Source organism: Sciurus vulgaris, assembly GCF_902686455.1.
Source record: "Sciurus vulgaris genome assembly, chromosome: 18".
Classification (NCBI taxonomy): Eukaryota; Metazoa; Chordata; class Mammalia; order Rodentia; family Sciuridae; genus Sciurus; species Sciurus vulgaris.
In genome coordinates, this window is record NC_136479.1 from 12,445,209 (window position 1) to 12,468,776 (window position 23,568).

The following is a 23,568-nucleotide window of genomic DNA, read 5'->3' on the forward strand; positions in this document are numbered from 1 at the left end:
CTGTTGCAGACGGCACCCCTGTAGCTTGGCCCCAGAACACACCTGAACATGCCCGGCAGGCTCCAGTTTCCTTTGCGGGTTCCCTGGTTTCCGGGGTTCTCACTGACTTCTTATCCCAGAGGTCAGTCTCATGGCTGAGGTGACCTGTGGGGGCCGTGGGGTGCACAGAAGCGAGGCCCCTGACCCCCTGTGCACTCGGGGAAGCTCCTGAGGGAGCTGACTCCTGAGGGACGAGGAGGAGTGGCCAGGAGGAGGCAGGAAAGGGGCAAGGACGTAGCAGGCTTGTGCCAGTCGGCCAGGCTCGGGGACCCACGGAGCTCTGTGCCAGGGCAGGCGGCTGTGGGCCAGGTGCCGGAGGGAGAGGCGGTGTTGAGGGCGCATCTCCCTCTTCTCTAGGACAGTGAAGACCACGCTTCCATTCTGTGCCCGTCCCAGTGCCCAGCGGAGGCATGGGCACAGAGCCAGCCCCGGAAGACTGGGACCCGTGATTGTTAACACTCACCTGCCTACAGCTGGGCAAAGTCCAGAGGCTCTGGAGTCGGACAGGCTCCTGCAAGCTTCCCATCCTCCCAAGCCTCAGTTTCCTCATCTGCGAGGTGGGGCAATACAGGCGTGGCCCCTCAGTGTCCTGAAGGAAAGGTGAGTGGTGGGGGCAAAGGCAGAACCCCTCTCGTGTTTTGTGGTGACTGTCCTCTGTGTTAGTGGGGGGCTGTGGTCTGGGGCTTTGTGGAGCCCTGACTTTGTTGGTGGCAGCCAGGGAAGGGTGAGTTATCTAGACAGACAATCGCCCCTGCTGGCCACTGACCCCAGGGGACATGCCTCCACACCTCCCAGTGCTGGAAGTGGGACTTGGCTTGGAGAGCAGGTGGCACAGAAGAGGCCAGCACCCGGGGGGAACGCTCTGTTCACGACACTCACCTCTGCAGAGCCAGGAAGGTCACCATAGGCCGGTAGACCTGGAAAGTTCCAGGCTCCATCCGGTCCCGTGACCTGTAGCTCTCGACCTTCCCTGGCCTTGCGCGCCCCAGCCTGCGCCCCCGAGCGCAGGGCCCTTGTCTTGTCTGCACTGGGAGCCTGGCCGGTTCCGGGCGGAGCAGAGGCTCCATCAAACTGTGGAAGGAGAGATGCACAAACTCCCTCTGGCCTCGGTCCCTGCCGGCCTTCAAGATGGAGAGGCGTGGTCACACTCCCCAGCGCACTCTCCTCATTGGCACGCCCACGGTGGTTGCATGGGGGGCGGGGTCCGCCAGGGAGCCAGGAGCGGCCTGCGCGAAGAGGTCCCGCTCCTCTCTGCTCCGTGTGCTCAGCCCAGTGGCTCGTGGCCCCGCTGGGTCTTGTGGCCACAGAGCTTCCCCGCCGGCTTCCACGTGCCTTCGGTGCAGCGGCTCGACCCTCCTGGAGGCTGCTTCCCCACGAGCCAGACTTCTCTCCTCTCCGCTCTAACGACGCATCCACATAACTTCATGGCGCATATGTCACCCATGGTCCCCGCAGCAAATCCCTCCAGGCTCCAGGCTGGGAAGACCGTGGGTCACCAGGTGTCACCAAGTGCCTGTGACGCGCAGGGGCCAGGGCTGCTCATGGCTCCGGCCGGCTCTGCCATGGGTGACCTCTCCCTCATCTCCAGAGGCGCACACAGCTGCCGCTCTGCCTCTACCCACCACCCGGATGGTATTTCAAAAGACGGTAACTGCTCCCCTCCTCTTAAAGCTTCGTTTTGACTTTCTTATTCAGTGACGTTGACAAGGTGACAAGGTGACGTTTTGGTAAAAGGGAGATTCCAAGTTAGAGGCCAAGAGGTGGGTCAACTTCACCAAGATGAGAGTAATGGCAACCAGGAAAAAAAAAAAAAAAATCAGAATTTAGTGGATGGGGACATCTGCCTGAGCTGGGATGCTACGGCCCTCCTGCTGTCCCTCGGGTCCGCAGGAGGAACTCCTCTCTAGCTCAGGTTCAGGAAGGCCACATGGAATCGCCATCCCAGCTCTATTCACTTGGCAATCAATAGCGCCATGAATGAGAGAGAAATACGTTGGTTACATTACTTTAAAATAGCCTGGCAAAAATATAATTTCTTATTGATTTGTTTCCCAGCGAAGGCAAGGTCTGTGGATAAAAGAAAATTGACTGCCGAAAATTCTAAAATAAAGAAAGTAAATGAGGGAAGGTGTTTAAATTTTTAAAGGGTAGAAAAGGGTGAATCGATATTACCCAAATATGCTACTTATAAAAGTGCTATTGGGACCGAGATCTAAGTTGTTTTTGATCTGATTGACTGACTTTCATTTACTCCAATATTTAAAAAAAAAAATAAATGTGCAATGGGCCGATTTGCTTTGGGAAGCAAAGCCCCACAAGGAGCGGCCGGAGGGAGCGTGAAGGCGGGGAGATGGAGGAGAGAGGACTGGTCCTGGGCGTGGGTGGGGACCCATCTCATGGGCCGAAAGCGATGGAAAGCTGATGCCGGCTGGCTTAAGCCAGAGGTCACCACCGGAGGCAGGGTCTACCTCAGGGACTCTTGAGATGGTGGCGGCACATGGTGGACGTGACGACCTGCTTGCAAGATGACATTGCTCTCGGGTCTGATCAAAGGAAGGCTGGCCTCCAGGTTTCACTCTGAGGAATCTCTTCGGTCGTGATTGTTTAATTGAAAGGAGCAAAAACTCATGCCATGAAACTAACGCGAACAGGAAGTCTCACTGCCAGGACACAGGAGGTTTTCCAGGAAGCCAACGCATGCAGCTGGACCCCGGGGGGACCTGGGGTGTTGTGAATCAACTCCTGTCTGCATCTTTCTCTCCGGAGCTTGCTCTGCACATCTGCTCCATTCTCCTCTCTGCATCTGCCATCAGGATCTCAAGTCTTTCTCCTGGTCCTCCTCCTCCATGATCTTACACTCCAGCTTCGAACACCCTGTGGCCAGTTCAGCCTCTGCCTGAGCTTTAAGAATCCCCTAGGTGTACAGATCGGATTGGCCCGATGGAGGTAGTTACCATTCTGGTCCAATCAGCTGTGGCTGGGTGGGCGCCTCAGCTGTGCATGGGGTGGGAAGGGTCTCTGAGAAGGGATGTGGGTGGGGAAGCACTGGTAGTCTCTTAGGAGTGGCATGGCCAGACGCTGAAGACAGGAAGATGTCACTGCGGCTGTTGGGACCTGCCCAGCGTCTGTGCACTTTACCCTCATGAGCTCACCTAACGCTCAGGACCCAGGGAAGGGCTGCCATCATTCACCTCTGTGGAGGGGACAGCTGACATGCAGCAAGACAAAGTTGCTCTGAGTGTCATTTTTGTGAAATGCTAATTGCCAAACACCCAGATTCCAACCTCAGGAAAAATGTCACCTAGACCTTAGGCTGGGATTGCAAAGCCAAGGGAATGCTGCTCCCTCCCGGGCGCTCTCCAGCCACGCTGGTATCTTTGACTCCTGGAACACACAGCGCCTTTGCCCAGGCTGTCTCTGCACACTTGATCTTCTCTCCTGCTCTTTACTTGGTTAATTTTTATGCATCCTTCAGGTCTTGACGAAGATATGATTTCCTCAGGGACTTCTTTCCTGGATCCCTGAACAGAATCAGTTTCACCTTAATTTATTCTGCCTCTTGGCACTCGCTTCTCTTGGCTTTTATCATAATTTGTCATCTTCTAAGTTTTGTACAATTGTTCGGCCCAGACCATTGACTCTTGGAAGAATCACATCTGCGTGCCCCCAGCCCCATGGTGGTTAAATCAATGAAGTAGTTGTGATTATCCAGAGGGAACCCTTTGGAAATTTTGTTCACAAAGAATAAAACCCTAAGATTCTCTCTAAGATGAGCTCGTCTGTCTGCGGGGTGGGGTCTGCTTTAAGCAGGGAGACCTCTGAATTTAGCCAGGTCGTTGAACTGAAGATGCTCCATAGACCTCACGGATAACAGGAAGAGCCATTCTCTGCTCCGGGTTTCTTTCTTCTGTTTAGAATAATCCACAAGACCAGCCTTGAGCAAAAGTTTTGGAGTGAGAAAGGAAACCAGTGTTTCCCGAGAACCCACGGTGGCCAGGCATCCTGTGGGGCACCTTGCGAACCCCTCCTCTGATTTTCCTGGCAGTTCTGCAGCATGTGGGCTGCCTTGGTGGGTGGGCCTCTCCCACTACCACCCCACCTCCGTTACTCTGCCATCTGCACCACGGATGCTCGGAGGCTGAAAAGTCCATTTCCAGATTCCCCTGCAGCCGGGACTCTGGATGTGGCCCAGGTTCTGCAAATCAGGCTTCCCATGAGCTTTTCTTTTCTTTCCTGATAGGGTTTCCCGATAGGGGTCTGGTTAAGTTGCCGGGGCTGACCCTGAGCTCACATCCCCTCGAGGAGCTGGGTTGCAGGCGTGCGCCACTGTCCCTGGCTCCGGTTCGCCTTGAGAGCAGAACTGAGTGACCAGGGGGAGGCACGAGGCGTCCTCGCAGTTGGGCTGGGTCTGCTGCCCTGGGCTTCCGACTTGGTGACTTCACCAGCAGTGGTGGCCACTTTCCCCATCCTGGTACAGGCAGGGGGACTTGGGGGAGGCTGCCCTCCTAAGCTCCAACTCCTGGGCCTTTCCGAGTCACTTTGCACTTGCTAGTGAGTTCCTTTCTGCCACGTGCGACCTCTGGTTCCCGTTGGCCATGCTGAGACGGCAGGCTTCCCACATCCCCTTTCCGCCTTCAGCGTCTGATGAGGGCCCGTTGCCTGGTGCGTTTTACAGACGACGATCTGACGATCAGAGAGCTGAAGCGACTCCATCAGGTTTTCCAGGGGGGAATAGGGAGTCTGAAGGCAGAAAGGGTGTTTCCCTTTGTCTTCCGCCACCCTGGGCTGCTAGGGCTCCTTTCCTGTCTGGCTTTCCTTGGATCCTTCCCCACGTCGCGTTGTTTCAGGCAGAAGAGATCCGACAGTCAGATTCACCCCAAGGCCTGGGGGATGTGGGGTGGCCCTTCCTGACATCTTGGTCTGGAGGCCGGCAGGAGGGGAGGCTCGGGTCCTGGGCACAGCGCCACCTGCTGGAGGCAGAGGGCAAGAGGCTGGGGAGGGAGACGGAAGAAGAGAATAGTCTCCCAATCGTCCTGGCCTGACCTGCTGCGCTAATCTTGCCAATTTGCTCAGAAAGGCTGGCCCCAGGTGGTGAGCCCCCTGAAACTCTGCATCCAGGTGCAGAAGCCGGTTGGAGCACACCCCACTCTGGCCCCATCCCAAGAGCTCCCCTGTCCAATTTCCAACATGTCCGCTAATTCCTTCCTATAGATTTGCCTGGCTTTATTAGGAGCAATGGTATCGAGGGCATTTTTCTTTATAGACATTATAATTAGTAATTGTTTTGAAGGGCAATCGCTGTTAAACTACTTATTTTTTTTTTCTTCTCCTGGAGGACAGGACCATTTCCAAGACTGATTATTTTACCATTAAAATCCCAGGTCTCCCAGAGGTAGTTTTTTATAGCAGTTGGTGGGAGTCAAATCCTCTCTTTTTATTTTATTTCATTTTTTTTTTCCATGACACATTCAGACACAGAGACACAAAAACATTTCTGGGAAGGGAAGCGGAAAGATGAAGTCTCCACTGAGCTTTTGGCGGCTTTTACAGACAGCTTCCTGGCTCTCTGGCTAATGGGATAGATGATAAATGCTCCCGAGATACCATTTCAGTCAATTAATTAGTTAATGTTTAAAGATGGAAAGTGTCATGCAGATAGAGAACATTATGACTCTCTTAATAAAAATGACTCAAAGTAAAGGAAAAATAGGGATAAGGAGATAGCACAAGTTTTGCCTTTGCATGAAAATTTCTCTCTGATTCTTATAGTCACAAGAGCGATAAGCACCTCTACATGGTTGGGTCACCTCCATAAAATTTTTCCATCTGGGTGGGGGTACAGTAAATATCGAGAGGAAACGGGTTATTTTAAGTGGAACTAGGGGAGGTCTTGGTCCAGCTCAATGGCTATTACAAAATACCATAACCTGGGTAGTTTGTAAATAAAGGAACTCGGTTGCTCACAGTTCTAGAGGCTGGAAAGTCCAAGATGAAAGTGCTGGAAGGTTCAGAGTCAGCTCAGGACCTAAGTCCTGGCACATAGGTGGCCTTTTACTATACTCTCATGTGACAGGAGGGACGCGGTCTCTCGGGATCCTCACCGGTCCCTTTGTGGGCATTCCTCCCTTACGTCCTGAACTCCTCCCAAAGGTCCCTCCCACTACCCTGCCCTTGGGGGTTATGATTTCAACCTATGAATTTTGGGGGAGTGGGGGTGCACAAACATTCACCCCGAAGCCGGTGGGTAGGGAGGTTCAGAGCTGGGCCAGTTGAAGGGGGCGGTGGGACTGGGGTTGGAGCAACTTGTCCCCGCTGTCGGTCACGTCCAGGAATGACTGGCAGACACGCCCGGGCAGGCAGGTGTCTCTCTCGGGTAATCCCAAGGATCAAGATTTAAAAAGTAAAATCCTTCATGGTGAGGGGCTCGAGCTTCCAGCTTGGGAGGGACAGCAGAGCCCGGGTGAAGATTAACGTCATGCAGGACGAGGGTGTCAGTTCAGGTGACAATAGGGAGCAGGCCCCAGAAGGAACCGGGCGGGGCCAGTCCTGAAACATCACAGTGCTGGCTTCCACGCTGGGTGGCTGCTCTGGTGGGGAGGTCTGGGGACAAAGGCCCTCACCCAATATGGGATTCATCAAATCCATCCTCTCCCACCATCCTAGACAGACAGACAGATGCTGCAGCCCCCTTCCGTCCATGGCTGGGACCTCATCTGCTTATTGGGAGGGTCCCACAGAGGTGGTGCCTCAGCCAAGCCCAGAAAGGGTGCTTTCCCAAAATGCTCTTCTGGGGGTTGACAGAATGGCAGCGTCTGATTTGAAGGACGCATCCCGCTATGACACACTTCACCACGGCAGGCTGAGAAAAGATGTTTCTAGTCACAGCTGCTCAGACATCGCTCATTAACGGGAGTCAGAAAACAATTGATTAAGCAGATCTCTCATCGTCCCACTCAGCATTGAGCTGGGACAGAGAATGTGGCTCCGGAGAGAGGCTGAGGCCAGGCCTTTCCCCACCTACTAGCTGTGTGGGCATGCAGAGTTCCCTCGTGGCTCAGAACCTCCACTTCCTTCTCTGCAGGTGGGATGATAACAATTTTTACTTTGGGGGAATTCAGAGAGAAAGTCGTTCATTTATTGTGGAAGCATGAACGCGGCTCCTATGACGTGGCTGCTTTTATGGTGGTGAGATCTGCAAGCTGCTGGCTTTCCTTGAGCAATATTTGTGGGAGACAGACAATGGTTCAGTTGATTGAAGATGGTGGCGTGCTATGAAGAAAATACAACAAAGGAACATGACAGAGAATGTCTGGGCATGGGAAACGGGCAGCTTAACCAGGGAGGCCCTCTCTGGATCAATTTTGAATGGAGACCTAAGGGGTGCAAAGATGAGCCATGCAGGTATCTAGGAAAAAGCATTCCCAGCAGCAGGAACAGCAAGTGCAAAGGCCCTGTGGTAGGAAGAGTTTGGAGTAGCTCCAGGGAGCAGAAAGGGCCAGTGTGGAGGTAGCATAGGAAGGGTGTGGGGAAGTGATCAGAGATACGTCAAAAAGACAGACAGGGGCTCGGTCGTGTAGGGCCTCAGAGGCTCTGACCAGGAGTGAAAAATGAATTCTTAATCCCATGCCTGGCACAGAGTCAGCGCTCAGTAATCCATTGTTGGCTTTCTTTGCAATATCTTCCCCTTAAAAGACGGTTGACACTTGTCAATCAAATTACCATTCTGTCTGCTGCTTCCTCTCTTAGACATGTGAGCTTCTGTTAGCTGCGTGACGGGAAAGGCCTCTCTCTTCACACCCTGCCCTAGACCAGGGAAGGTACCCAGGGGGAGTTTCATGCATCTCAGAGGGAGTGGGGAAGAGGAGCAAGATGCCTAGGAGACAGGGGTACTCGTTGGACAAAGAACATGAGACATTAATTCAATAAGCCGGAATTTGGCTCTCTGTAAGAAGATCACATTACTAAGAATATGATGTGATTTATTTGAGCTGAACTTCAAGAATCTGGACCCTCAGATAATCAGAACAGACTCTCAAGACAAAGCAAGTGAGTGATAGCGAAGACTTTTTTAAATTAAAAATTCCTCACACCGAAGCTCTCTGGCTAGTTGGTGTAACTTCTGGCACTATCTTTATTTCCAGAATACTAATTCTTAGGCCTTCAAGATGCTCATCTTTCCCCGAGATATTCAGTTCTTTGGGGGAATTTAAGGACAGTGGGCAGCAATAGAGGTTCATCCATATATTCTTTCCTCAAGCAAAGAGGGAGGAAATAAATGGACTTCTCAGTTTTATTTCTCTGCTAACCAGGAAAAAAACATAACACAACAGCACTGAGTCCTGGTTAGTCAAGATTTTTTTGCCGCTGTTGGCAGACAAAGGCTGAGCCGATCTCTTCCAGGTGGGTTGGACCTTGGGCTGGGTTTCACTGTGATTTTGTCATTAGGACCCCAAGAAGAAATCACATCAATCAGAGATGATTTCCCTGGGCTTCCCAGAGGGCGAGGAAAGGCAGAGCAAACGCCCCGTTGCTCTGAAGTGACCATCCCAGAGTGGAATGGAGCGGGTGGGGAGAAGTGTGGATGTGAGATTGATACACACCCTGGTGGTGGGAAGGATGGGGGGCTGCGGACAGGATGTGGGGGCCGGAGGGCAGCCTGCTGGATGCCGAGGCCTTGATTGGCACCTGGAGGATGGTGGAATACAGGGAGACATTCCCTGAAATCCCACGGAGGAAACAGTTAACAGATACATTGTTACTTGAATACACATTTAGTAAGCACCTACTGCATACCAGATGCTCTGCTCAGGTGACAGGTAAGCAAATACCAGATTGTTCCTCTCTCAAAGCTCTTCCCTCAGATGAAGGGGAACAGAGACGGGAATGAGGATTAAATTTAGGGTGCCGAGGACCATGACCGAGGCGACCTGAGGGCTCTGGGCTGGGGGCTCAGGCATGGTTTTCTGGAGAAAATGGGATGTGATGTTTTCTCATTTTCTAATAATAGAAATGGTCTGAAGTTGGGATCCTAGATTAGTTATCTGTTTGCTACATCCCGAGTCACCCCGAAACCTGGCGGCTGAAATATCATGCTGGTCACCTCTGAGTCGTGGCGGGTCAGGAGTCTGGCTGAGAGTTAGCGGGGCGCTGCGCTCCACGGCTTGGCAGGAGGCTGTGACCGAGGGCTGGCTGGATCCCCGTGGTGTCGCCTGAAGTCTCCACTGAGGACACCAGCGTGCCGAGTGCGTCCCTGGCTCTGGGCCACCTGCTTTGGCTTCCTGGCCGCCAGGTGCTCTTCCACTCATTGGCACTCACCACCCAGCACGCGAGCTGAGAAAAATGTGGAAGTTCTGCTAGGCAGGTGGAAGTCCGACTCTTCTCACCTAGTCATGGAAGTTTTGCAGGGACGAGTCAAAGGCTGAGGTGACCACAGGGGACCGGGGCCGTCACTGCCCGTCTCGTAAACTGCCTGCACACCCCTCCCTTTGCTCCCGCTCTCTAATCCTACTTATCCATCTCCTGTCCGGGTGGCATTGGGCGGAGGCTGCACTGTGGGCTCTCAAATCTCCCTGGTTTGCCTGCGTCCTAGGACGTGGCTTGGCCACGTCTCGTCATGTCTCATTCATGATGGCGTGCTCACGTCTGGATTTCCTGCGTAGGCCCGCCAGTGACGAGGGTTGGAACTGTGACTTGTGCTCCACCACGTCCCTGAACTCAACCCGGGCCTGGCATACAGTAGGCCTTCCGCACACGGTGGCTGGGGAGTGAGCCTGACGCCATTTTGGTCTGCTCGCTGTCTTCTTGCGTCACCATCCCGCCATGGACTTAGGGTGGGTGTTCTTCCCTCTGGTTTGCCCTGAGCTGTCCCAAAACTTATTCTGGTGCATAGTTTCACTTCAGGCTTCACCTTTGGACTCAGATTCTAGCTCCCGTTCTGGCCCATCTGGCAAAGAAACAATTTGGATAAATTCCACTTATTCAGCCAGACTGCTCTGCTTTGAGCTCCAGGCCACAATCCCCTGGGTATTTTTCAATATGACAGTTATTTATTGAGTTGCTACTACATGCCAGGAACACAGGGCGAGGACAGCTCTGTGATGTCCCTGGGCTGACCCAAGTTGGGCTGTGTCCCCAAATCTCACCAGTCAACCGAGAGACTAGAGGAAATGGCATGTTCCCATGCAGGAGAGAGGTCTGAACTGTCAACCAGATTAATTCATCCCGGGCCACCGTTGGACGAGCGTTTGGGCCCATCAAGCGTGTCCTGATGGTGGCTACTTCTTTCGACGATCATTGGGAATCCATCTGCGCTCTTTCAAGGGGAACGAGAGATTGTAATTCTGAAGTGGAACAGAAAGAGATGTAATTGGATCAATGGGTTGTTAATGACGCTATTGAGCAGCTTTCTGCCAGAGCATGCCGTGGACGGTGCTGGCCAGAGAACCTGGTCACTGCTGTGCGGACGCCGGGATGCTCAACTTGGACACAGAGCGTCTGCAGACTGTGACACACTTTTCCGATACGTGATCTTATGTAATTCATTCAATTGCAAAGATTGCATTGACTTAATAAAATGTGAAGGTGGTTTTGGTCATGAGGGGGTGGTATTGAGAGCCAGGCCCTGACCAGCAGCAGTGTCCTTGTGGCCTGCCAGCTCGTGGCTCTGAGTCTGGGGCCGGAGGGAGAAGCCACGGGGATGTTTGCGCCACCCAGGTGGTTGTGAGCACCCACTGACCTCGTGTTTGTTGCTCTGTTGTTCTGATGGGCAGAACTGGGGGCAAAGAGAGGGGACTCATTCACAGGGTGACCGTCGTGGTGCATCCCCCAGGACTGCTGGGTGCTCCTGGAGGGCTTCAGAGAGCCACATGGAAAACCACCGGTAGAACAGGACCCCATTTCTGCAAATTAGAGAGTGACCGTATGCTCATGGGAACTTTCTATCTCCCTAGAATTAAATGAGGATAGAGAATCCTTGGAGGGTCAGGGAACGGAGAGCGCTTCAACGTGTCCTGGTGGGCAGGTCGTGGGCAGGGAGGGACGGGAATGAGGGGACAGGCAGCTGAGCAGGATCCATAAGGAAAACGTTTGCACACGTGTTCTCTCTTGCTCTGTCTCTGACACACGTGCACGCACACACACAGTGTGCATTTGGTCCCTTTTATGCATTTATGTAAAATTTATATATACAGGGATTTATAAGGCTGGCTAAATAATTGTAAAGACAAAAAGCAGGAGTCAGTGGCACTGTTTATTTTTATTCATGTAACACGGACAGTGGCCTTTTCTGTGCCGGGCGCTGTACCTGCCAGCGGCGATATGGTGGTGAGGCCCAGGACCATCTTTTAGGAAGTAGTCTTCTTTCTTTGTTTTCTCTTTTTTGTGGTCCTGGGGCTTGAGCCCAGGGCCTTGCCCACGCTGAGCAAGCGCTACCACTGAGCTGCCTCCCAGCCCTAGGAAGCATTTTGTAACCTATCGAAATACGACACAAACTAGAGTAATTTTCAATCCTGGTGACCCAAGGGGGTCGCCCTTAGAGGGCGGAGTTTTTAAAAGACCCGGATGTGGCGGGCTCCCTCCCGGACCGATTCCATCCGAATCCAGTCTGGGCACCCGAATTGAAAACAAAAACCAAAAGCACAGGAATTTTCTACTGTGTTCTAACCGTGATTTTGGAACCTGAATTCTACTACCTTAGGACCTATTTTCTTAGACCAAAAAAAAAAAAAAAAAAAAAATGTAGGCTAGCCTTTTGCAAAGATTGCACAGACTTAATAAGTTGCCAAGGGGATTTGGTCACCAGGGGTGGCCCTGGGAGCCTGGCAGTGCTGCCTCTAGGCCAACTGAGCTGGTGTGTGAAGGAGATGCGCCCAGGAGGGGCCTAGGCCTTCCCTGCCGCCTGCAGGAGGTCCGTCCCGCTTGCTGGCATTCAGATCCAAGAGGTCCTTCCTTGGCCTGCGCGCCTGCCGGGCTGAAGCAGCCTGGCTCAGCGTCAGCTGGGGACCCTGCCTCCTTGGAGATGTTGGCACTTCTTAAGGAATTGTTTTCCTACTTTAAAATATACGCATGTCATTTAAGGAAACTCAACAGGTGAGCCCAGTAATTAAGGATCCCTGCCGGAAGGGGAGACAGAAAACGGCAGCTGGATCTGGTCCTGACGCTGCCACTAATCAGCCCCACCTGTACAGTGGAAGGGAAAGCCCAGAGGACCAGCCTCGTGTCCCCCTCGGGATTGTCACTGTCCCACATGTCAGGGCTGTTGCAAGCCATGTCGGGCAGCAAGGATGGAACTGCAGCCACCCTGCCCTGGACGTGGGGGCCGCTTGCCTTCAGTGCTCTGTCCTTAAGGAGGCACCATGCTCAGAGTCCTGTGTGCAGGGAGTGCCACCTTAAGGCATGCCTTCCCTGCCTAGTCCTGGTCCCAGCTCTGGGGACTGTGTTGGCTTTGGGGACAGACTTTGGAATCTTCCCATTTTAGCTTCAGAGCTCAGGGATTTGGGGCTGGCGATGGTGCCTTGAGATTTCTTCAACTGAAAGAGAAATGAATATAAAGTCCCCTCCCCCATGCCCTGGGGCAGGTGTGACAATTGAAGTTCCTACTGTCTAATGGGAAGTCTTATTTAGAAGTTGGTTGCTGTTGGAGCTGGCCGACCCGGGAGGATCGGGAGAATTCCTTGGTGGGAACGGTGCTCCGTGCTCCTAGTTTTCTCCCACAAAAATATAATTGGTGTGGTTTGCTTATTGTCAGTGCGGCCTCCCCTGGGGCATCCTGGAGATGGAAGGAGTCTAGGAGTTGTGTCCGCGTGCATGATTAAAGGGAAAAAATCCCAGGAATCTGCGGTCTTCTTCCAGCTGTCTCACTGCAGAGAATGAAAGGGGCCAGGAGCCACCCTCCCTGGGGAGGGAGGAGGCGTCGGGAGTGGGTTTCAGGCTGAGATGTGCTTTTGAGCAGGGAGCCCTTAGAAACTGGGCCAAGGAGCCCACTTCCTGCCGGATGGGAGCTGGGGTCTTGAGGCACTTTATCTGCCCTTTGAAGGAAAGAGTGAACCTAGAAGAATTTGGGGACATCCAAGCAGCAGATGTCTGAGTGACGTCATTGTTAGCACTGGAAGGCTTCAGGCAGGGGCTGTTTGGGGACCACAGGCCCAGAACGGAACTTCCAGGAAATCTTCCTGGAAACTGCCCTGGGGCACAGGCTTGGGGTCCCCAGAGTCATCTGACCTTGGTGCTCCTCATCCATCTGTCTGTCATGCCGACTCACTGAGCACCCGGCGTGTGGACGCCCTGTCCTTCCAGCCCATTTTTGTGGTCACCAGCGGTGGCTGGCTTTTCTCATGGCTCTCTCTCCGCCTTCTCTCTGGCTTCCCTCTGAAGCTGGGACAGCTGCTTCTCAGGTGCTGTTCTTTGCCTCTTCCAGATTTGGACCCTGATCTATATCAGGGAATAATAATGTATTCCTGGGCATTCTGCTAGTGGTGAGCCACCCTGGCCACCCCGGGGGCCCACCTCCTTCAATACGTCCCTGTGGACTGCCACCGTGGGACCTTCCCTGTTGGGCCATGCTGACCACCCACTCTAATCAAGCACCTCCACCCCGTCCCCATCCTGAGATGAGGGTCAGGGTGGAGGGACTCCTGGATGGGGAACTGTCTCCAGGCGAAACCAGGTTGGAATGAGGAATTTCAGGTGTGGATTCCAAGCACCCACAATAGGCTTGTGCACAGTAGGTGCTCCGTAATTTTCTGTTGATTGAATTATTGATGTTAACAGATGGCACAGAAGGTTCAGCGGGCAGGGATTTCTGGCAGACAGTCTTCAGCCTAATATAGTGTAAACTGCTTGGAATGGTAAACAGCTCCCCATTTTTGGGTAAATGAGGTTTCTAAGAGTCTGGATTAGGTGACTTCAAGCTTGTCTAAACTCATTTGCTAGTCAAGTCGTTAAGTCCATGTTTTTGGAATCGGATGGACCTGGGTTAAAATCCTGGCTCTGGAAACTAGCTGTGTGATATTGCACAGGTTACTCGGCTCCTCTGAGCCTTAGATTCCTTCTCTGTAAAATCAGATGGCAAGAAGGCTACCCCCTTGGCGTGCCTGATGCCTGGAGGCTTGCGATGTGGGTAGTGTGTGTAGATACTCGTGGAAAGACAGGGGGATTAGAGTAGTTCCTGTCTGTCAGTTGATGTATCATGTAGAGCAGATAAAGACTAAGATTGTCCAGCTCTGTTACTGCCACGTCCAAGGCTGTGCCTGGTGAAATACCTTCCAGAACGTCTGGGAGGTCTGTGCATGGGTCCTGGGGCTTCTGACACCACCGCACCCTATTCCTCATGACCCCGCTGGACCGAGTCTGCCCACAGGGAGGGTGGGCTTCTTGGGGGGCTGAGAGAGGCAGCCGTCTCTCCACTCCTGTGGGCACAGAAGGACCACCCTCCTGCAGGCCTGATAACAACACAGCCGCTGCCCTGGGCAGCCACTGACCAAGCAACGCTGCAGATCCTGTGCATCCTGGGAAGGTCAGCAGCAGGAGCTGGGATTGTCCTGCTCCAGGGAAGGAGAATCTTCAGTGAGGGGCCATGTGTTTCTTAAACAAGATGCTCCTGCAAAGGCAGGCTGTCACTCTGTCTCGTGACAAGGGACTGCCTTTGTCCGGAGCTGTCTCCACAAGCAGTGCCTGTGGAGCTTACTTATTTTGAGCCACTAAGTTGGACGGGCAAACAGTAGGAGCTCCATTAAAGCTTGCTTGATGAGTGGATGTTTTCCACTCCTAAGAGAGCTTCCTTTCTTCCTGACAATCTTAAGGATCAGGAAGAGACTTGTGGTTACTGTCCATCTTGGTCATCTCTTTCTGCATCATGGATCTCCTGAAAGTTGGTGGCTGAATGCAGCTGCTGTTTTTATTGTCTCACAATTCTGTGAGTCAGACGTCCAGGCTGAGCTGAGTGGACGGTCTTTCTGCTGGTCTTTCCTGGGGCCACTAGAGATGGCGGTCTATGATGGCTCCTGTCCTCCCTCTGCCCTTTCCTGCTGTCTGGAGCCAGCTCTTACTCCACGTGGCTTCTCATCCTCAAGCAGCCCAGCTGGGACTTCCCGTGACGTCAGTCTTGGGGTCGCCGTTCAAGAGGAAGCCGGGGGAAGCTCCAGGCAGATGGAGGTGTGGACTCCGCACTCCTGAAACATCACTTGTTTGAGATTTTCTTGGCCAAATAAAATCACGTGGGCAGCTGAGACTCAAGAGGGTGGGAAAATAGAATGCACCCCTTAACGTCCAACAGTCACCTTACAGAGAGGTGTGCATATGGGGTGGGGTGAATGTGTGGCCAGGGTTCATTATCATCATTCTGTTTCGACTCATGAGTTCCATCAGGAATGAATGGCTGCATAGCTGGAGACTGATATGATGGGAATAGATATCGACAAACAGAGAGAGTTAAGTGACGTATGGAGAGGTGACGTCCGTTTTCACTATCACTGCTGTCTCCTACTCCAAAATGCGGCCCTTGCAGCAATCCGGAACAGACAGAGCTGCAGAGGACGTGCCTCTGCCAATATTGACTTATGTACAAGACCTGTGATAGGTCAGGCCTGAGAGTCCACAGGGATTCGCAAATGTCCGTGATGTGCATTTCCATGGACAACCAGAACTTCAAGCTTCCTGATGTCTTGTTACCTCTTCCGTTTCCACCCAGTAGATCCCCGGGCACATATGGGCTCAGGTTGGTCCCACATTTCCCTCTGCCTCTGTGTCAAAGCCAGGCACATCTTCCCATCTTAAGGAATAGCTACATCGGTGGGTTATCTTGGACACAGGTGGATCCTTCTTGGTAATGCCCACTGGTTTCTTCCAAGTGAGCCTCAGTCCTGTGAGGCTTCTCTAGAACAAATCTTGCAAAGATCTAAAGAATAATCCAAGAGCCTAATAATAATCTTAATAATCCCAAGGCCTCCTTGAGATACCTGTTGGTGTTAAAGCAACTTCTGTGATTTCCCCTTGTCTCAGTATTTTAGGTACGAGCCTGTTTTTCCTCAGGTAGTTAAGTCTGTCGATTTAAAAAGTAATATTGGACTTCAACACCTTCATCATCTTTAGTTCCTTATTCAAAAATCACTTGTCCAGTGTCCTCCCTTGACCCACTATTTAAATCGAAACCCTTCCCAGCCAATACCACTTCTCCCGTTTTGATTTTCTCCTTCCCCGTGGCACTTGTGGTCTGTTTCCATTCTTTATGTTACACCTGTTTGTGGTCTGTCTCTCCTTCGCCAGGAGGGTAGGGGATGTTTGCGTTGGTAGCCGTTCCACATCCTCAGCATCTAGAACAGTGTCTGGCCTATAGAAGAGACTCAGTAAATACTTGCTCAATAAATGAATCATTCATTTCTTTTTTTTTTTTTTTTTTTTTGATACCAGGAATTGAACCCAGAGGTGCTTAACCACTGAGTCACATCCCCAGTTCTTTTTTTAAAAAAATGTTTTATTTAGAGACAGGGTCTTGCTGAGTTGCCAGGTCCTTGCTAAGTTGCTGAGGCTGGCCTTGAACTTGCAGTCTTTCTGCCTCAGCCTCCTGAGATGCTGGGATTATAGGTGTGAGCCACTGGGCCCAGCCTCTATCTATTTTAACTACTTCTATTTGTCTGTATCTTATCTGCCTATATCTGTCTGTCTGTATTTACATATATCTGTCTGTCCATCCATTCCCAACTTATCCACCCCTTCATCCCCATCCATCCATCTATCCATCATCCATCCATCTGTCCATCATCCATCCATCCCCCCCACCCGCCACTCATCCATCCACACCTACCCATCCACCCATCCACCCATCCACCCATCCACCCATCCATCCACCCATCCATCCACCCATCAATCCATTCATTCATCCACCCATCTACCCATCCATCATCCATCCATCTACCCACTCGTCTATCCATCCATCCATCCATCCATCCATCTATCCCATTCATCCATCCATTCATCCATCCATCCGTTACCCACCCATCCATCCATCCACCCATCCACCCAGTCACCCATCCATATATCCACCCATCCACCCATCCACCCATCCAACCACCCATCCATCCACTCATCCACCCACCCATCTTTGTAGGGAACCTGCCAGTTACACTGTAGCAAGGCATAAAGAATAGCAAAAGCAGACAACTAGGATCAGATCAATTACCGTCAGGGCATTGCTGCGACTCTGCAGGTTCCTGTTCTTGCTGAGCATCTGCCTTTGAGGCGCGGGAAGTCTGTGATGAGCACAAAGGCAATTCTTCAGCTAAACAGGTCCAGGCCCTGCTATGTCTGGGAGCCATCATTAGGGGAACAAAACTCTTTCATGTCCAAAACTTTAAAAAACAGAAACTGCACACATTGGAGAGTCTCTCCTTTTAATCTGAGAAGCTTTGGTTGGTGGGGCAGGAGGTGGGGAGGGTCATTGCAGTAGGGTGAGAATCATCTGCCTTTATTTTATTCTCGAGGAGACTGGTGAATTGTTCTCTGTCCCTTGGTCCTTTGGGGTCTTCTCTATTTTTAAACATTCACAGAGGGAGTTTTGGTTAGTTTTGATTGTCACACAATCAGACCAAAGGTGAGAGAAAAGCACATGGAGTTCAGCTCATTGGATCGGTGTTGTTTCAATATGGAGAAAGACGGGAGAACCTGCTCCGTCTCTGTGACCAGTGACCAGAGTCTGCCCCTGGGTCAGAGGGCCAGGCAGGCTCTCCTGTGATGGGCTGACAGATTTGGCTTATGGAAATGTTACAGGCCAGGCTATTTGGGCAATGACTAAGCAGACTCCATTTTGCTCTGAAACTCCATGTCATGTAGGAAATGCTTCTCCCATGGGAACACCCCACCTCTGTACCCATCAACAGTTACTTAGCATGACATGTTTAGCAATACAAAATGACAATTCTTATGTGATGAAAAATTGTTCTTTTTTGATTCCTATTTCTCCTAAACAATGCACCATGTGAACGGTGATGTCAACAATGATTGTCTGGATTTTAGTAACCATTCTTTAGTTTGTACCTAGGTAGGGTCGTTTTGACCCACTTCCCCCTCCTGCTGATGATCTCATGATGTTAGTCTGTAATTTCAAATCATAGCAACAGACACTTAAGGTTGATGTACTGATTTATGGTATAAGAACCCCTGCAACCCTGTGGTCGGGGCTGTTCTCCCAATAGCCATTTTTGGGGCATTGGGTGAGACAGTCAGCTGGCTGGATAATGAAGACTCTCAAATGACTTCTCAGTGGTGATCAGTCTGTTCTTAAGTTGCACCCACGACACTCCTGGTGGTCACAGGGTGGGAAGCAGAGCCACAGGCCAAAGACCAAGCTCTACCCGGCCTGCAGTGGGTCAGCTTCTGCAGTATTGGTTTCATTTTCTTCCTCCTGTTGGACCACAGACTCGGGGTCTATCAGTGCGGCTCTGTGCACAGCCGCAGAGTGAGGGAGAGTTAAGGAAGCCGGCCTGGGTGAGGCTGTGCTGGGGTTGACTTGAGTGTCCCCAAAGCTCCATGAGCCAAAGGGTTGGTGGCTGACCTGTGGTGCTGTTGAGAGGCAGTGGGGCTGTGGGGGGACGTGACGACCCTGGGGTGTGTCCCTGGAGGGGTGTTGGGGCCCCATCCCTTCCTCTCTTCTTGTCCTGGCCTCCATGAAGAGACCAGGCCTCCTCCACCACCTGCTCCCACCATGATGGACGGCATTACCATGGGCTCAGAGCAGCTGGGCTCGGCACCTGTGGACAGAAACCTCTGAAGCCATGAACCACAACAGACCTTTCCCCCTCAAGTTAGTTCTCTCAGGTATTTTGTCTCAGTGGCCTGACGCTGACCTGTACAGGCTGCCACTGGAGGAAAGCCCTGCTTTCAGGCTGGACCTTGTGGGCAGCTGGAGGCTGGCTTCTGTCTTGTTCCCCGGCAGGGTAAGGCCGTGGGGTTCACTTGGGGCCCTCGCGAGACCTCCCTCCCTCGATGCGCCCTCTCAGTAGCTGTGCCTGTGTGACCGCTGAACTTGGAACTGAAACGTGGGCTTTGCTGGGCAGAAACCCTTCCCTGGCGTTGCTGAATTTTGCCAGAGGACGGCGCATGTTCAGTTTTGTTAGGGTTTGGACTTGAGATGTCCCCCCAGAGCTGGTGTGGGAGATGATGCAAGGATATTCAGAGGTGAAATGATCAGATTACGAGAGGAGTAACTGTCAGTGGGTTGGTCCACAGACGTGGTTAACTGGGTGGTGGCCGTAGGCAGGCAGGCTGTGGCTGGAGGAGGTGGGTCACAGGGGCGTGCCTTTGGGGTCCATATTGTGTCCCTGGTGAGTTGAGTGGAGCCCTGTCTCTGCTTCCTGGTGGCCACGTCCTGAGTCGCTGTACTCTGCCATGATGTCCCGCCTCACCTCAGAGCCAGGAGATGGAGTCAGCCGACTGCCCGCTGAGCCTCTGAGACTGCAGCCGAAACGCTCCCTCTTCTGCGTTGTTCTTGTCAGGTCTTTGGGTCTCAGTGACAGAGGGACTGACTGAAGTAAGTGTGACACGCAGGGCTGGGGCGAGCTGGGGCCTGTGTATGGATTCCTCCGCAGTCCACCCGACGTCCTCTCCCCTGGCTGGCCCTGAGGAAACCGGCCTCTCCGTCCTGAACCTCCCTAGCACATCGCTGAGGGTCTGATTTCGTCTCAAGTTTGCACGGGTCAGTTTCCTTTTGTCCCTGAGCCTCACTCTCATCCTTTCCATTCACTGTTCTTAGGAGGCCACCATGTGCTGACCGTATATACGTTCACTTTTATATGTTCTTGCGGAATGCGTGTTTTCTGTGCATATATATCTATTCGTTTCTGACCGTTAGTTAATTGTGGAATGTAATTCTGAATCAGTATCCTCCTTTTTATTTTTAATTATCATACATTCAGGTTGACAACCAAAATTCAACACACCGTAGAGATTCGTGTAGCACTCAGGACCTTGAGCACTTCCGTCACGCCCGTGAAGGCCTTCCGGTTACTTCTCGTAGCCTGAGCCTTCCCGACTCTTAATGCCGGGTAGGCACCGCTCATTCTTCACCTCTCTAACTTTGTCTTTCAAGCAGTGCCCATGTTAGGGATGTTTGTGTCCCCCCAAATTCATATGTTCAAACATAGTCCCCACTGTGACAGTATTTGGAGGTGAGACTGTGGGTAGGATTGGTGTCCTTATTACAGGGCCCCAGAGAGCTCTGTGGCGCTCTTCCTGCTTCATGAGGAAACGGGAAGTTGGCCGTCTACAGCCTGGAGACGGTTGAGGTCAGCAGATTCCATTCATGCTGGTGTCCTGACCGTTGGATCCCTGGAAGTAGGGGGATCATTTCTGTTGCCTGTAAGTGTAATGGTTTGGATGTGAGGTGCGCCCCAAAGGCTCATGCCTGAAACAATCCAAAATTTAGAGGTGGGGTGATGAGGTCAGGAGAATCTTAACCCCATCAGTGAATTACTCCTCGGGTAGGATTAACTGGATGCCAACTGCAGGCAGGTGGGGTGTGGCTGGAGGAGGTGTCCCTGGGGGCGCGTCTTGGTGTTTAGATTCTGTCCTTGCTGAGCAGAGCTCTCTCTGCTTTCCGATCGTCAGGTCTTAAGCTGCTTTCCTCCACCACACTCTTCAGCCACGATGCTCTGCCTCACCTGGAGCCCTGAGGAATGGAGTCAGCCATCTATGGACTGAGACCTCCAAACCGTGAGTCCCCAAATAAACAACTTTTCCTTCTTCTAATTGTGCTTGTCAGGATTTTTGGTTGCAGCAGTGAATAAAGCTGACTAAGGCAGCAAGCTACCCAGTTTATGGTTATTTTGTTAGAGTAGCCTGAATCAACGCAGACAGTAATCTTTTAAGACTGGCTTCTTTCACTCGGGATAATGCCCCTGGGATTCCTCTAGGTTGTTCTGTGCATAAGTAGTTTGTTTCTTTTTATTACTGAGTAATATTCCATGATATGGTTGTTTATCTACTCCCTCACTGAAGGGTGTTTGGACAGTGTCCAGTTTTGGGTGATTATGCATAGAGCTGCTGTAAACGCTTGAGTGTAGGGGGGCAGGTTTTCATGGGAAGACAGTTTTCATTTCTTTAGAATGCTCAGGAGTGGGATTAGAGGGTCACATTGCAAGTTTAACTTTGTAGGAAAGTGGTTTCCTGGAATGCTCTGCCATTTTGTTTTCCTACGGGCAATCCATGATTGTCCCTAATCGCTCTGCATGTCGGGCCAGCCAGTACTAGCCACTGTCCAAAGAATCTGTATCCTTTGGAAATGCCCCCGTCACTTCAGTTAAAGCACAAGAAAACAGTGCTGCAGGATCTCGCTCACATGAAATCTAAAAGGCAGACCTCGTAGAGGTTGGGAGTGGAGAGGTGGTTTTCAGAGGCTGGGGAGACCAGAGACAGGAAGGAATGGGAAAAGCTGGTTCCCGGGGACCAAGTTATGGTCTGACAGGAGACCTAAGTTCCGTGTGCCGTTTTGCACAGGCGGGTGACTCTGCATCAGGAGAGCGTACTGTGTTTCAGAAAAGCTGCAAGGAAGGATTTTGGATGTTTTCACTGCAAAGAAGTCATAAATGTTGAAGGAGAGAGATACCCTGATTTGAATATTTCACAGTATATGTACCTGTGTCAAAATATCACTGTACCCTGTGAAGATGTCTCATTTTTGTGTGTCAAGAAAAAGAGAAAAAGGAGCACCTGTCTTAGATGTATAGCTGGATGTGTCCTCTTTTAATTTTTAAATTTCATTGGTTCTGGTTAGCTGCACATGACAGTAGAATGCATCTATACATTTGGATAGACCGTACATCAATGGAGTGTAATTTCATTTTTCTGATTTTTCATATTGCAGGATCACATCTGTCATGCAGTCATATATGCATGTGAGGTAATCATATCTGTCCAGATGTTTCTTATACACATATAGACCTGTGTATAATCACCACTTAGACTGACTCACAGAACATTTCTAGCACTGTAGGAAACTCCATAAAGTCGACACTCTGCAAGAGAATGTTCTACAATGAGCTATTGGTAGTCTGGCCTGATTTTGAACTTTGTTAAAGAAATCATGCAGTAGGTCTGATTTCAGGTTTGGCCTTTTTTACTCAACCCAAGATTCACTCCAGCTGCATGTGGTTTTGTAATTTCTCCCTTTTTATTGCTGCATAGTATTCCATTGTGTGATAAACCTCAGTTTATGAATAACTGTTACCAGTTTGAGGCCATTATGAATGAAACTTGTGCATGTCATTTGGCAGACACGGGCTCTTGTCTCTCTTGGGTATTGTTCCAGGAATGAAACTGTAATTAGCTTTGGCAAATATTGCAAAACAATTTTCTAAAGTTTGTGAGTATATTCTCCCAATAAGTAGCCTTTAAAAAAGTCTGGTGTGTGGAATGGTGGTGGTGAGTTTGTCTCCTTCTTTCTCTTCCTGTAGCTGGAAGGCCCATCTCTGTTGCTATTTGTATCCAAAATGTCACTTCTAATGCTCCGTGGTACCTGCTCACCTGCTCACCTGCTTCTGAGAGCCATGTCCCCCTGAGGACATCCTCTTCCCTCTACCTCGCAGTGATTCTGCGCTCAAGTCCTTGAAGCAGCCTCGTTAGACTCTCCTGCTGCGTCCGAAGCTGACCTTGAGTGAGAGCGGCAGGCTGCTCCCGCCCGCCGGGGTGCCTGGGCTCTCTGGTGCCACATGCCAGTTCTCTTCTTTTTGGAACTTCGTACACTCGGTTTGGAAGATCTTGTTTGAATCTTTCCGTAGTCACATGCTTGTTAGCGTCTCTGCGTGTGTTCAGCGTCACCGTGGGAGAGCTGTGTCCTGAGACGCAGTGCTTCTCAGCAGGTGATCTGTCACGGGGCTGGGGGCGGCTGTCCTGTGCCTGGCAGGAGGTGGGGCACTTCCTGGGTCTCTACCTGCTTGATGCTAGTAGCGTCCCACCCCCAAGTGTGACCACGGAAAGGTCTCCAGATGGTTCCAGTGTCCCTTAGGGGACAAAGATGCCTCTCATTGAGAATCAGTGCAGTAAAGGGGCCAGAGGAAGGCGGCGCTCGTCCAGAATAAGGTGTCCCTTGATTCCGGCCCTGGGGTCGAGCACTTGGGGAGGGAGGACTGGAGGGGCTGGACGTTCCTGTGGCGGATGTGGAATTGCTCCCGTCCCTGAGCTCACGAGCTCCCAGTGCCATCGAGATCTGGGGCCAGGGGTCCCAGGTTCCTCTTCCCTCCCACTGTCCACCGAGGTTTTCAGCGTGATCCTCACACCTGGTTCCTGGTGCCACCCAAGGGGGTGGTGGGGCCCCTACGCGGGGGACCTAGAGGCCAGCGAGTGGGACGGGTGCCGTGGGGACACGCAGAGGAGGTTCCGGAGGGTCCAGGTGACGAGGAAGGCGTGTCTGAGCACAGCGCCCCTCCCTGGGCTGGGGACGGATGCTGGGGTCCAGGGCTGGGCAGGGCAGGAGCGGAGCGGCGGGTCTGCAAGGGGTGGGGAGGCCGCTGTGTGCGTCTCTGGGCGGCCAGCGTTGCTCTGCGG

General features: G+C 51.9%; 1 long non-coding RNA gene across 3 annotated transcripts in view; it reads left to right on the forward strand.

Annotated features, from left to right (window-relative positions):
- The first annotated feature begins 533 nt into the window (after nucleotides 1–533).
- Nucleotides 534–23,568, forward strand: part of LOC306649574 — a 67,759-nt gene continuing 44,724 nt past the window's right edge. The window contains exons 1-6 of one of the 3 annotated variants that reach the window (XR_013760659.1): nucleotides 534–639; nucleotides 19,524–19,808; nucleotides 19,944–20,072; nucleotides 20,232–20,385; nucleotides 20,635–20,739; nucleotides 22,479–22,600. This is a non-coding gene — a long non-coding RNA (uncharacterized lncRNA). Of the gene's footprint in view, nucleotides 640–19,523; nucleotides 19,809–19,943; nucleotides 20,386–20,634; nucleotides 20,740–22,478; nucleotides 22,601–23,568 lie in introns of those variants that run through there. The other 2 variants (XR_013760658.1, XR_013760657.1) reach the window with 2 other exon arrangements.